Below are 14,565 nucleotides of genomic sequence, written 5' to 3' on the forward strand. Positions count from 1 at the left end.
AGGGGGAGGGGCGGGAGAGGGCGGTGCGTCGAAATCCGGCGGTTTAAAAACCCCTACACATGATCAACGGTAAAAACGCTTTGCGCTGGCTGTCCCATATTTTCCTATGGAGAGAGCGGTGGCGCCCGACCTAGCGTCACCGCTACCCTTGGCATGGCGCACCGCTGGGATGTGCCGCTCAGCGCTGCGCCCAAAGTTCAACTTTGACCTCGTGCTGACCTTTCAAAGCGCAACCAATGAGATAACAGCTGAATGTGACGTAGCCAAAAGCGACACATACAAATAGAGGGAGAGAAATGGAAGAAAAACTCATTCTCTGTGTTTCCGAGTTCCCCGAACTGTATAACACATGATACCACGATCTCGGCAGGAAGAGTATTGCTTGGCGAAATGTCAGTAGTCAGATCGGGCTACCAGGCTTGTGATTAGGCAGAGTTTACGAGCTACCGTTAAGCTAAATACAATGCTAACGTTAGTTTAGCTGTTTGTGTACGTTCGCTATTCCAGGCAGACACAGTGACAGGATCAGTGCTTCATAGCTATATAAACTGTCCTTTAGCTCAGCAACAGTAAATCCTATCATGTTGTTACATAGAGCTGTGGTTAGTTTTTGCAAAAGGGGAGTCTGCTTTTCCTCCAGGTCCTTTTCTTTCCGGAGTGACAAGTAGCGTTTGGTGTTGCCTAGCAACGGTGAATAGCTCGCACTTCTCGATGACGTATACCTGAGCTCCTCCGCGTCCGCTCAGCGCCTCTGCGCCCTACCTGGCGGTGAGCGAAGAGCAAATTTCTTGTCATGACAGTTGAGCTAGCTAACTTGGTGCTGCCTGTTAGCTGCAGTAACATATCTGCAGTAACAAGCGCCTGTCTCCCCCCGTTCCTCTGTGTGTATGAATGTAGCCCTAGCTTCAGTAAAGCACAAACCACAGGTGAGAGAGAGGAGGAGAGACAGTGTGACAGTAAATATTAAATAAAATAAATAAATAAAGCAAAGGGCATCTTGAGGGAAAGACTGAATCTTATATTCAGTATACTTAAGCATTAAGTCAGCTAAGGTATATATAGGCTAATTGTTGTGTTTATGTTTAATTATGTCTCATGTGATTGTGTTTTTATTTGACAATTATTAGCTGATAGCTTTATTACGTAAAGATTGTTGGTTATGTGTGAACTTTTGCTTAATGTAGTGTGTGTAGAAGTACCTAGAATTTGAATATTTATTATGAATGTACTTTCTTGCAAACCTACGGATAAAAGCAGTCATAACTGGTGCTGCATAGTTTGAGCAGACATACACACAGATAAACTGAGATACATAAGATGAGACTAATATTGTTTCTAGGCAAAGAGAAATACGTTTGGAGGCTGCGCTTGAGTGGTGAGTGAAGTAAAATCTGAACTCAAAGTAACAACAGAGTACATTATTTGACTGTGGACTGTGTTTAGCTGCCTTAAATGGGACAGAAGAACAATGGTAGTAGGCAGCCATGTATATTAGACTTAGAGCCAGACATTCAGTTAAACCAATCACAATCAGCTTTGACAATTTCTGCCCAGCAACTGTGGGTGGACATGTATCCACTGTGTAGGCAAGACATGCATTTGATGAAAATCTGCCTCTCGAACTACTGCCTCTGAGTGACAGACCCTAAGTCCCACAGCCAAACCAAACACATGTTGAGCGAGAAGAGAAGACTGCGAACACAGCCGTGTAAATTTTATTCTTGTGGTGCCAAATATGTGGTCACACCAACGATTTAAAGAACTGGGGTCATCTGCTTTTCTCCTGAAGGTCTTAATCTGAGTTAATATGGGAGTGAATGGGGCAGTTGGTTGGAAAACTTGTCCTTTTTGACCTTGCTGAGCCAAAACTATAATACCTTTTGTTTCTGTGGTCACATGTTGCTACCGGCACAGCTTTTCCTACAATCTGATGTGCAATTTGTGTATGTTGAGAGAACACTGAAGTCTGAATCTGAGAAGGGGTGTAAGTGAGAGAAGAACAAAATGGCTGACAATAAAAATGGCAGTAGGCAGTGATGGATATTAGCCTTAGAGCTAGATATTCAATGGCTGCTATGGCCAGCAGCTATGAGTGAACATGCATCCAATGTGTAAGCAAGACATACAGACACGCACACACTCACCCATACACATACAAACATGCACAATAGTGCATGCACGCACACACACGTGCACGGACACACAGACACACGCACACATGCACAACTTCAATGATACATTTAGTGCTATTATTACTGCTGGCAGTATGGTGGAAATACTAGTTGGCAGTGAGCATAAGGCACACTCAAAGTTTTGTGCAAAATTTTCTGGCTGTAGTTAGTGATGCCTATGTGAATTGTACATCAGGCACACTGAATGACACTTACACTACAGCATTTACAGTGAACATGATGCTGAAGCATCCCTTTAAGAAATTTAATTGTTTTACTGTAATAAATTAATCCCACTGCAGTTGAAGTAAATAAAGGCAGACTTAAAAAGTGTAAATGTTTCTTTTATGTCAGTCTGCTTTCTTGAAGTTGCAGAAGTTAGTCCTAATGTCATGCTTTGTTGAAGTTGCATAAGTTAGTCTAATGCCATGTTAAGGTCGGGAGGCTTAAACTGCATTTTCTCACAAAACATGTTGATATACTATTTGTTGGTAAACAAAAAAGCCAAGTGCCTTTAAAACAATTTTAATAGCTTTTAAAGGGATCATTCAGCTTATTTGAAGTGGGGTTATGTGAGGACCTTATCTATAGTCAGTGTATTAAGTACAGTGAATTTGAGACAGCACACCCCCAATTGGGACAAGCAGAGAGGAGCACCATTAGGGAAGCTAGCAGTGTATTACTGTGGACAAGGTCAGTAACAAAACATATTTTAGCCACCTGAACAAGGTCCACCTAGAAAATAATTATTTTCCATTGTAAATGGCCCACTGGTAATCCAGAGTTTTACTTATGTCAAGATTAACTAACTGAGATTTTTCACTAAACCTAGAATACACCCCTGGTCTTAGCACAGTGCATGAGGAGATGGAGTCCAGCAATCCGCCACTGCTGTCCTCACCGCTAACCTAAAGCATCCATGTACCTGGGAGTGGGAGTCGGCACACCAAGAGGCCACTGCTTCACCATTATTTGACCTGGAGCACGACCTGGACCTGGTGGGTAACTATGTTTGTTTTCTTTGATTCTTTGAATGCTGCCAATAACTTACAGTTATACTTATGGACACAGTAAATTTTGACCACGTACATCATTGGTTAATGTCATCTCTCTCTTCCACTGATCTATAAACATGAAATAATTAACATACATAACTTACAGCATCTTGATTTTTTTTTATTTATTATTTTCATTTGCAGAGGTAAACATGTAAATGAGTGTTGATCTGTGTTTGTGCACTTGTTCTTAACAGGAAACAAACATGTTCCAGAGATGGAGAGACAAAACTCACAGGAACACACCACTACTATCTGCTCTATAAATCGACCTGTGCCAGGTAAATAAGAACAGCCTCCTCCCATGCATGATATGTGTCTCTTTTTTATTGTGTATTAGTGGTATATAAGCATGTAATGTACACTGTCTGTATTGTGCTTTTTTTATATCCGAGGGACAGGAACAGGTAGTGCAGCTATATGTCTTGACTCTGAAAACTGCTGATTTCCAGACATGGCGCTAAAGTTTCCTCTCCTCTCCTCTCCTCTCCTCTCCTCTCCTCTCCTCTCCTCTCCTCTCCTCTCCTCTCCTCTCATGTCCTCTCCTCTCCTCTCCTCTCCTCATCGACACCAACCAGATGCACTTATAAAATTAAACAACCGTATAAGGAGGCCTATACGTAAAACGGGAGAGTCTGTGTTTCTCTGTGAGAAACTTTGAGATCTTCTCACAGCAGAGTGAACAGGTCTTTGTGTGAAACACTGCAGAGTGTAACATTATGCTGTTTACAGACAGTCTGCTGTCATTAGTTTGACAGAGAGACAGAGAGGGTCGTGTCTAGAAGGGAACCCTAGACCTGCGAAAGATCGTGCAAGTTTGATTATTTTAGTAGAAATAACGAACACAAATCTTGCGAGAATTGTGCAAATAAAGAGTTAGAGCTTCTAGACACGACCGAAAAAGGTGCGCAGCTCCAAAAATAGAAAATCATATCGTGGTGTTGATGTTTTTAATGTGGCGGGCTGCCATAAATAAAACACTATTCACTGAAACACTGATCACTGACCTGCTGTGATGGAAAAAAATACTCAGATTCTTTACTTAGGTATTTTTACATTGTGGTATTAGTGTGAATACAATTTAAAAATTTTGCATGTTATTGTTTCCTGTATCATCCTGTATTGTATCATAACAGTCATTGTTTTTTAAATTCTTAAGCAACAGACAGTCAAATGTTGTACATAATTCAAACATTATTATATCATAAAGGTAGCTATTGAGTGTTCATTATTGCACTAAATTAATGTTATACTGCTTTATAAAAACATTAGTGTGTGTGTTTCTGTTGTTTCAGAATGGCTCGACCAAATAAGCAGTTTGTAGCAGAAGCAGAATTCAAACATTGTGATATTATAAAGGCAGCTATTGAGTGTGGGGTCAGCTTTCTAACAAACATTCAAATATTCTACATAATTCAAATATTATATTTACATGGCAGGTATTCAGTGTTGCGTCAGGTTTTTAAGTAATATTCAAATATTCTACATAATTCAAAAATTATATTTTCGAGGCAGCTATCAGTGTGGCATCAGCTTTTTAACAAAAATCCAAATATTCTACCTAATTCAAATATTACCTTAAAAAGGCAGCTATTCAGTGTGGTATCAGTCATTCTACAAACATTCAAAAATTCCACGTAATTCAAACTTTATTATATTTTAAAGGTAGCTATTCAGTGTGGTGTCAGCCTTTCTAACTAATATTCAAATATTATACATAATTCAAACCTTCTTATATCATTCACGCAGCTGTTCAGTGTGGCGTCAGGCATATTGTTGCAGCAAGCCAATGCAGCATTGCAGCTTGGCTTCAGCTTGTTGCATTCACAGCGGTAATTTCTTTAGAAATTGCTTTTCTAGTATCTCTAGTATCCTATTTAACTCGACCCTAAATTCCTTCAGGGGTCCATCCTCTTTTGTAAGAATGAGCAGTTTTTGAAGCAATGTGACCTTCTGACCTTTCCTGAGAGTTGGTAGTTAAGGTTTGTTTCATTACTTGAGGTGTATTTCACCGTCAATATTGTTATTATTTTTATTATTGTTAATAGTGATTTTGAAGACAGTTTTGCTCTAATTTTTGGTTCTGAATGCCTTCCTTTCGATATTATTTGGGTTTATTACATTGACACCAGGCCTTTTCTCTGTATTTCAGAATGGTCTGGTGTAAGTGAAGACCTGAGCCGGTGCAAGCTGCGTCCCCCAGCAAGGTGAAAGGACTGCCACAAAGGAGGTGAAACAGCACAATAGCCGAAGTTATAAAGACATTTTTTCTTTATTCTGTGAGCCATATGGCTCCAGAATTCAACTTCTCTGGACTATTTTCATCTTTTGTGACTCTCTTTTAGAAAATAATTATGATATTTTATTTTACTATTGCTTTAGAGGCTTTGCAGAGGCTGTAAACTGACTCTCCATGTGCTGCTGAATTGTTTGACCGTTGACTTGATAGGCCGTGCAGAGACTCTTTTTGTCCAGCAGATGGAGCCAAGTTATCGGTAACCAGTTATTTGACTTTTGCTCTTTCTCATCAAACAGCTACCCTGACACAGTAGGACGTGCTTTTTTTCTTTTTTTTTTTTTTTTTCCCTTCTTTTATAAATTTTATTTAATACTGAAGGTTTTTTTCAATTAGGACTTAGTCTCCATTATTTATTTATTTATTTATTTTACATTTATTCTATTTTTTTTTTAATAATAATTTCTTTTCTTTGCATTTATATTTTAGGGATTTATTTGTTTTTTTAAGAGGATACAGTTTTTTTCTTCCATAACCCCCCATAAAGGTTTTATTGTGTGTGTGATTTTGGATCGTTATCCTGACCTCTTCTCAATTTGATATCTTCTAGATATTATCACCTCACCTGAGATATAGGTGTGCTGAATAATTATTGGTGCATACAGCACTGGATAAGAAGAGGTCAGGTGACGATCCATGGCTGCTCAACCATTTACTTTTTATTTTTAACGGAGCCTCAGGAAAGGGCCATCCAATTAGAGATTTAATCTCACCGCAGGTCACAAATGTGGTGTATGCCAGTGTTCCCCAACCCTGGTTCTCAGGGCCCACTGTTTAGGTCGGGAGGCTTAAACTGCATTTTCTCACAAAACATGTTGATATACTATTTGTTGGTAAACAAAAAAGCCAAGTGCCTTTAAAACAATTTTAATAGCTTTTAAAGGGATCATTCAGTTTATTTGAAGTGGGGTTATGTGAGGACCTTATCTATAGTCAGTGTATTAAGTACAGTGAATTTGAGACAGCACACCCCCAATTGGGACAAGCAGAGAGGAGCACCATTAGGGAAGATAGCAGTGTACTACTGTGGACAAGGTCAGTAACAAAACATATTTTAGCCACCTGAACAAGGTCCACCTAGAAAATAAATAGTTTCCATTGTAAATGACCCACTCGTAATCCAGAGTTTTACTTATGTCAAGATTAACTAACTGAGATTTTTCACTAAACCTAGAATACACCCCTGGTCTTAGCACAGTGCATGAGGAGATGGAATCCAGCAACCCGCCACTGCTGTCCTCACCGCTAACCTAAAGCATCCATGTACCTGGGAGTGGGAGTCGGCACACCAAGAGGCCACTGCTTCACCATTTTTTGACCTGGAGCATGACCTGGACCTGGTGGGTAACTATGTTTGTTTTCTTTGATTCTTTGAATGCTGCCAATAACTTATAGTAATACTTATGGACACAGTAAATTCTGACCACGTACATCATTGGTTAATGTCATCTCTCTCTTCCACTGATCTATAAACATGAAATAATTAACATACATAACTTACAGCATCTTGATTTTTTTTTTTTTATTATTTTCATTTGCAGAGGTAAACATGTAAATGAGTGTTGATCTGTGTTTGTGCACTTGTTCTTAACAGGAAACAAACATGTTCCAGAGATGGAGAGACAAAACTCACAGGAACACACCACTACTATCTGCTCTATAAATCGACCTGTGCCAGGTAAATAAGAACAGCCTCCTCCCATGCATGATATGTGTCTCTTTTTTTTTGTGTATTAGTGGTATATAAGCATGTAATGTACACTGTCTGTATTGTGCTTTTTTTATATCCGAGGGACAGGAACAGGTAGTGCAGCTATATGTCTTGACTCTGAAAACTGCTGATTTCCAGACATGGCGCTAAAGTTTCCTCTCCTCTCCTCTCCTCTCCTCTCCTCTCCTCTCCTCTCCTCTCCTCTCCTCTCCTCTCATGTCCTCTCCTCTCCTCTCCTCTCCTCATCGACACCAACCAGATGCACTTATAAAATTAAACAACCGTATAAGGAGGCCTATACGTAAAACGGGAGAGTCTGTGTTTCTCTGTGAGAAACTTTGAGATCTTCTCACAGCAGAGTGAACAGGTCTTTGTGTGAAACACTGCAGAGTGTAACATTATGCTGTTTACAGACAGTCTGCTGTCATTAGTTTGACAGAGAGACAGAGAGGGTCGTGTCTAGAAGGGAACCCTAGACCTGCGAAAGATCGTGCAAGTTCGATTATTTTAGTAGAAATAACGAACACAAATCTTGCGAGAATTGTGCAAATAAAGAGTTAGAGCTTCTAGACACGACCGAAAAAGGTGCGCAGCTCCAAAAATAGAAAATCATATCGTGGTGTTGATGTTTTTAATGTGGCGGGCTGCCATAAATAAAACACTATTCACTGAAACACTGATCACTGACCTGCTGTGATGGAAAAAAATACTCAGATTCTTTACTTAGGTATTTTTACATTGTGGTATTAGTGTGAATACAATTTAAAAATTTTGCATGTTATTGTTTCCTGTATCATCCTGTATTGTATCATAACAGTCATTGTTTTTTAAATTCTTAAGCAACAGACAGTCAAATGTTGTACATAATTCAAACATTATTATATCATAAAGGTAGCTATTGAGTGTTCATTATTGCACTAAATTAATGTTATACTGCTTTATAAAAACATTAGTGTGTGTGTTTCTGTTGTTTCAGAATGGCTCGACCAAATAAGCAGTTTGTAGCAGAAGCAGAATTCAAACATTGTGATATTATAAAGGCAGCTATTGAGTGTGGGGTCAGCTTTCTAACAAACATTCAAATATTCTACATAATTCAAATATTATATTTACATGGCAGGTATTCAGTGTTGCGTCAGGTTTTTAAGTAATATTCAAATATTCTACATAATTCAAAAATTATATTTTCGAGGCAGCTATCAGTGTGGCATCAGCTTTTTAACAAAAATCCAAATATTCTACCTAATTCAAATATTACCTTAAAAAGGCAGCTATTCAGTGTGGTATCAGTCATTCTACAAACATTCAAAAATTCCACGTAATTCAAACTTTATTATATTTTAAAGGTAGCTATTCAGTGTGGTGTCAGCCTTTCTAACTAATATTCAAATATTATACATAATTCAAACCTTCTTATATCATTCACGCAGCTGTTCAGTGTGGCGTCAGGCATATTGTTGCAGCAAGCCAATGCAGCATTGCAGCTTGGCTTCAGCTTGTTGCATTCACAGCGGTAATTTCTTTAGAAATTGCTTTTCTAGTATCTCTAGTATCCTATTTAACTCGACCCTAAATTCCTTCAGGGGTCCATCCTCTTTTGTAAGAATGAGCAGTTTTTGAAGCAATGTGACCTTCTGACCTTTCCTGAGAGTTGGTAGTTAAGGTTTGTTTCATTACTTGAGGTGTATTTCACCGTCAATATTGTTATTATTTTTATTATTGTTAATAGTGATTTTGAAGACAGTTTTGCTCTAATTTTTGGTTCTGAATGCCTTCCTTTCGATATTATTTGGGTTTATTACATTGACACCAGGCCTTTTCTCTGTATTTCAGAATGGTCTGGTGTAAGTGAAGACCTGAGCCGGTGCAAGCTGCGTCCCCCAGCAAGGTGAAAGGACTGCCACAAAGGAGGTGAAACAGCACAATAGCCGAAGTTATAAAGACATTTTTTCTTTATTCTGTGAGCCATATGGCTCCAGAATTCAACTTCTCTGGACTATTTTCATCTTTTGTGACTCTCTTTTAGAAAATAATTATGATATTTTATTTTACTATTGCTTTAGAGGCTTTGCAGAGGCTGTAAACTGACTCTCCATGTGCTGCTGAATTGTTTGACCGTTGACTTGATAGGCCGTGCAGAGACTCTTTTTGTCCAGCAGATGGAGCCAAGTTATCGGTAACCAGTTATTTGACTTTTGCTCTTTCTCATCAAACAGCTACCCTGACACAGTAGGACGTGCTTTTTTTCTTTTTTTTTTTTTTTTTCCCTTCTTTTATAAATTTTATTTAATACTGAAGGTTTTTTTCAATTAGGACTTAGTCTCCATTATTTATTTATTTATTTATTTTACATTTATTCTATTTTTTTTTTAATAATAATTTCTTTTCTTTGCATTTATATTTTAGGGATTTATTTGTTTTTTTAAGAGGATACAGTTTTTTTCTTCCATAACCCCCCATAAAGGTTTTATTGTGTGTGTGATTTTGGATCGTTATCCTGACCTCTTCTCAATTTGATATCTTCTAGATATTATCACCTCACCTGAGATATAGGTGTGCTGAATAATTATTGGTGCATACAGCACTGGATAAGAAGAGGTCAGGTGACGATCCATGGCTGCTCAACCATTTACTTTTTATTTTTAACGGAGCCTCAGGAAAGGGCCATCCAATTAGAGATTTAATCTCACCGCAGGTCACAAATGTGGTGTATGCCAGTGTTCCCCAACCCTGGTTCTCAGGGCCCACTGTTTAGGTCGGGAGGCTTAAACTGCATTTTCTCACAAAACATGTTGATATACTATTTGTTGGTAAACAAAAAAGCCAAGTGCCTTTAAAACAATTTTAATAGCTTTTAAAGGGATCATTCAGTTTATTTGAAGTGGGGTTATGTGAGGACCTTATCTATAGTCAGTGTATTAAGTACAGTGAATTTGAGACAGCACACCCCCAATTGGGACAAGCAGAGAGGAGCACCATTAGGGAAGATAGCAGTGTACTACTGTGGACAAGGTCAGTAACAAAACATATTTTAGCCACCTGAACAAGGTCCACCTAGAAAATAAATAGTTTCCATTGTAAATGACCCACTCGTAATCCAGAGTTTTACTTATGTCAAGATTAACTAACTGAGATTTTTCACTAAACCTAGAATACACCCCTGGTCTTAGCACAGTGCATGAGGAGATGGAATCCAGCAACCCGCCACTGCTGTCCTCACCGCTAACCTAAAGCATCCATGTACCTGGGAGTGGGAGTCGGCACACCAAGAGGCCACTGCTTCACCATTTTTTGACCTGGAGCATGACCTGGACCTGGTGGGTAACTATGTTTGTTTTCTTTGATTCTTTGAATGCTGCCAATAACTTATAGTAATACTTATGGACACAGTAAATTCTGACCACGTACATCATTGGTTAATGTCATCTCTCTCTTCCACTGATCTATAAACATGAAATAATTAACATACATAACTTACAACATCTTGAAATTTTTTTTTTTATTATTTTCATTTGCAGAGGTAGACATGTAAATGAGTGTTGATCTGTGTTTGTGCACTTGTTCTTAACAGGAAACAAACATGTTCCAGAGATGGAGAGACAAAACTCACAGGATCACACCACTACTATCTGCTCTATAAATCGACCTGTGCCAGGTAAATAAGAACAGCCTCCTCCCATGCATGATATGTGTCTCTTTTTTATTGTGTATTAGTGGTATATAAGCATGTAATGTACACTGTCTGTATTGTGATTTTTTATATGCATCAATGGTGTAACATTTTTCTCTTCCTCTCACAAGGCTCTGACAAGATGTGAAGTTGGACACATGTCAATGAAGCAACAAGCAACATCAGCAGTCATCTTGAGCTGGAGTCAAACATGCTGTAAGTCAACTTTACAGTTCATAGATTGTGCATACCATTAGTATGAGCAATAGTTATAATGTGAAAACATTTAAAGGTTCAGTCACTGCTCCTTCTGTTTTGCTCTGACACTCATGAACAACAAACAGAAATCAAGGAGGGCTCCAGCAACATTTGACCGTGCTTTGCACAGCTAAGCCACACTGAGAGGCTACGACGAATACACCTGACAACTGCCTGACCTGTACCTCGTATGTGACTGTGTTTTTCTTTCAGTCATAAACACTGTAGTGTTACAGCATGACTCTGCAAACTGTTGATTTCCAGACAACAAATAACTGTGGGTTGTTTGTGTTGGCCGTCTACATCATCAGTCTTATAGTGTCCTCTCCTCTCGTCACATAACCAGAGCCACATGGACCGAGGGACAGGAACAGGTAGTGCAGCTATATGTCTTGACCAAATGTGAAGTAGGACACATGTCAACGAAGCAGTGCGGTACTGACAGCAACACTTGAGTGTGCTTTGCACAGCTAAGCCACACTGAGAGGCTACGACAAATATACCTGACCTGTACCTGGTATGTGACTGTGTTTTTCTGTCAGTCATGAACACTATAGTGTTACACCATGATTCTGAAAACTGCTGATTTCCAGACATGGCGCTAAAGTCTCCTCTCCTCTCCTCTCCTCTCCTCTCCTCTCCTCTCCTCTCCTCTCCTCTCCTCTCCTCTCCTCTCCTCTCCTCTCAGGGACAGGAAAAGGCAGTGCAGCTATGTGCTTTTTACTCAACATTCATTGCTAATCTTCAGATGGACCCAGACCATCTGTAAGTATCCTATATAGCAGGGGTCCCTAACAGGCGGACCGAGGTCCGAGTCCTGACCCACACGCCGTCCTATATGGACATGGACCTATAACCAATAAATTCTTAATAGATTTTAAATTTTGACGGGACGCTTCTATTTTAACTGGCGCAACTATTCTAGTCTTTCCGACGCTGGTTTAGCTGATCAGGAAACGCACAGACCAATTGCAGAGAAGCCGCGTGTGGAGGAGACTGTTGTTAATGACAAAGTTTATTACAACAGTCAAAACTAACGTGATGGTTAATGACATCGACACCAACCAGATGCACTTATAATATTAAACAACCGTATAAGGAGGCCTATACATAAAACGGGAGAGTCTGTGTTTCTCTGTGAGAAACTTTGAGATCTTCTCACAGCAGAGTGAACAGGTGAGGGAGGGAGGAGGGCACATTGATCACTAATCAATCACTGATACCGTCGTCATCTTGGACTGATTAAAAAATAAAAATGACAAAAGTGGTGACAAACCAAACCTGGGTGTCCACACAAATAAAGTCTTTGTGTGAAACACTGCAGAGTGTAACATTATGCTGTTTACAGACAGTCTGCTGTCATTAGTTTGACAGAGAGACAGAGAGGGTCGTGTCTAGAAGGGAACCCTAGACCTGCGAAAGATCGTGCAAGTTTGATTATTTTAGTAGAAATAACGAACACAAATCTTGCGAGAATTGTGCAAATAAAGAGCTTCTAGACACGACCGAAAAAGGTGCGCAGCTCCAAAAATAGAAAATAATTTCGTGGTGTTGATGTTTTTAATGTGGCAGGCTGCCATAAATAAAACACTATTCACTGAAACACTGATCACTGACCTGCTGTGATGGAAAAAAATACTCAGATTCTTTACTTAGGTATTTTTACATTGTGGTATTAGTGTGAATACAATTTAAAAATTTTGCATGTTATTGTTTCCTGTATCATCCTGTATTGTATCATAAAAGTCATTGTTTTTTAAATTCTTAAGCAACAGACAATCAAATGTTGTACATAATTCAAACATTATTATATCATAAAGGTAGCTATTGAGTGTTCATTATTGCACTAAATTAATGTTATACTGCTTTATAAAAACATTAGTGTGTGTGTTTCTGTTGTTTCAGAATGGCTCGACCAAATAAGCAGTTTGTAGCAGAAGCAGAATTCAAACATTGTGATATTATAAAGGCAGCTATTGAGTGTGGGGTCAGCTTTCTAACAAACATTCAAATATTCTACATAATTCAAATATTATATTTACATGGCAGGTATTCAGTGTTGCATCAGGTTTTTAAGTAATATTCAAATATTCTACATAATTCAAAAATTATATTTTCGAGGCAGCTATCAGTGTGGCATCAGCTTTTTAACAAAAATCCAAATATTCTACCTAATTCAAATATTACCTTAAAAAGGCAGCTATTCAGTGTGGTATCAGTCATTCTACAAACATTCAAAAATTCCACGTAATTCAAACTTTATTATATTTTAAAGGTAGCTATTCAGTGTGGTGTCAGCCTTTCTAACTAATATTCAAATATTATACATAATTCAAACCTTCTTATATCATTCACGCAGCTGTTCAGTGTGGCGTCAGGCATATTGTTGCAGCAAGCCAATGCAGCATTGCAGCTTGGCTTCAGCTTGTTGCATTCACAGCGGTAATTTCTTTAGAAACTGCTTTTCTAGTATCTCTAGTATCCTATTTAACTCGACCCTAAATTCCTTCAGGGGTCCATCCTCTTTTGTAAGAATGAGCAGTTTTTGAAGCAATGTGACCTTCTGACCTTTCCTGAGAGTTGGTAGTTAAGGTTTGTTTCATTACTTGAGGTGTATTTCACCGTCAATATTGTTATTATTTTTATTATTGTTAATAGTGATTTTGAGGACAGTTTTGCTCTAATTTTTGGTCTGAATGCCTTCCTTTCGATATTATTTTGGTTTATTACATTGACACCAGGCCTTTTCTCTGTATTTCAGAATGGTCTGGTGTAAGTGAAGACCTGAGCCGGTGCAAGCTGCGTCCCCCAGCAAGGTGAAAGGACTGCCACAAAGGAGGTGAAACAGCACAATAGCCGAAGTTATAAAGACATTTTTTCTTTATTCTGTGAGCCATATGGCTCCAAAATTCAACTTCTCTGGACTATTTTCATCTTTTGTGACTCTCTTTTAGAAAATAATTGTGATATTTTATTTTACTATTGCTTTAGAGGCTTTGTAGAGACTGTAAACTGACTCTCCACTTGCTGCTGAATTGTTTGACCGTTCACTTGATAGGCCGTGCAGTGACTCTTTTTGTCCAGCAGATGGAGCCAAGCTAGGGCTGGGCGGTATGACCCAAAATTCATATCACGGTATAAATTGAATCCCTTCACGGTAATGGTATATATCGTGGTATAAATGTTGCGGTGTAAAACTTATGGAAGTGTTTCTGAATGGGTTTTGTAAAACAACAACAACAACAGCAAAGATATAATGTAATTTTTGAGCATTTATTGTGCAGAAGAACAACAGAAGTAAGGATAGTGCCTCAGAAATACAAAAATTCTTACAAAAAAAGTGGATATTGTAAACAGTACTTCAAGTAAGAGAGGTTTTCTATAAGACAAATGGCAAAAACAGT

The 14,565-nt window shown here is 38.6% G+C and overlaps 1 long non-coding RNA gene across 1 annotated transcript; it reads left to right on the forward strand.

Moving 5' to 3' along the window:
* The first annotated feature begins 2,619 nt into the window (after nucleotides 1-2,619).
* LOC146326262 (uncharacterized) lies at nucleotides 2,620-11,964 on the forward strand. The gene is made up of 5 exons (XR_014770659.1): nucleotides 2,620-3,169; nucleotides 11,035-11,119; nucleotides 11,248-11,349; nucleotides 11,508-11,678; nucleotides 11,850-11,964. It is a non-coding gene; the product is annotated as an uncharacterized LOC146326262 (long non-coding RNA).
* Nucleotides 11,965-14,565: the final 2,601 nt, after the last annotated feature.

Source organism: Lutjanus erythropterus, chromosome 6 (assembly GCF_056507025.1).
Source record: "Lutjanus erythropterus isolate fLutEry1 chromosome 6, fLutEry1.hap2, whole genome shotgun sequence".
Taxonomy (NCBI): domain Eukaryota; kingdom Metazoa; phylum Chordata; class Actinopteri; order Lutjaniformes; family Lutjanidae; genus Lutjanus; species Lutjanus erythropterus.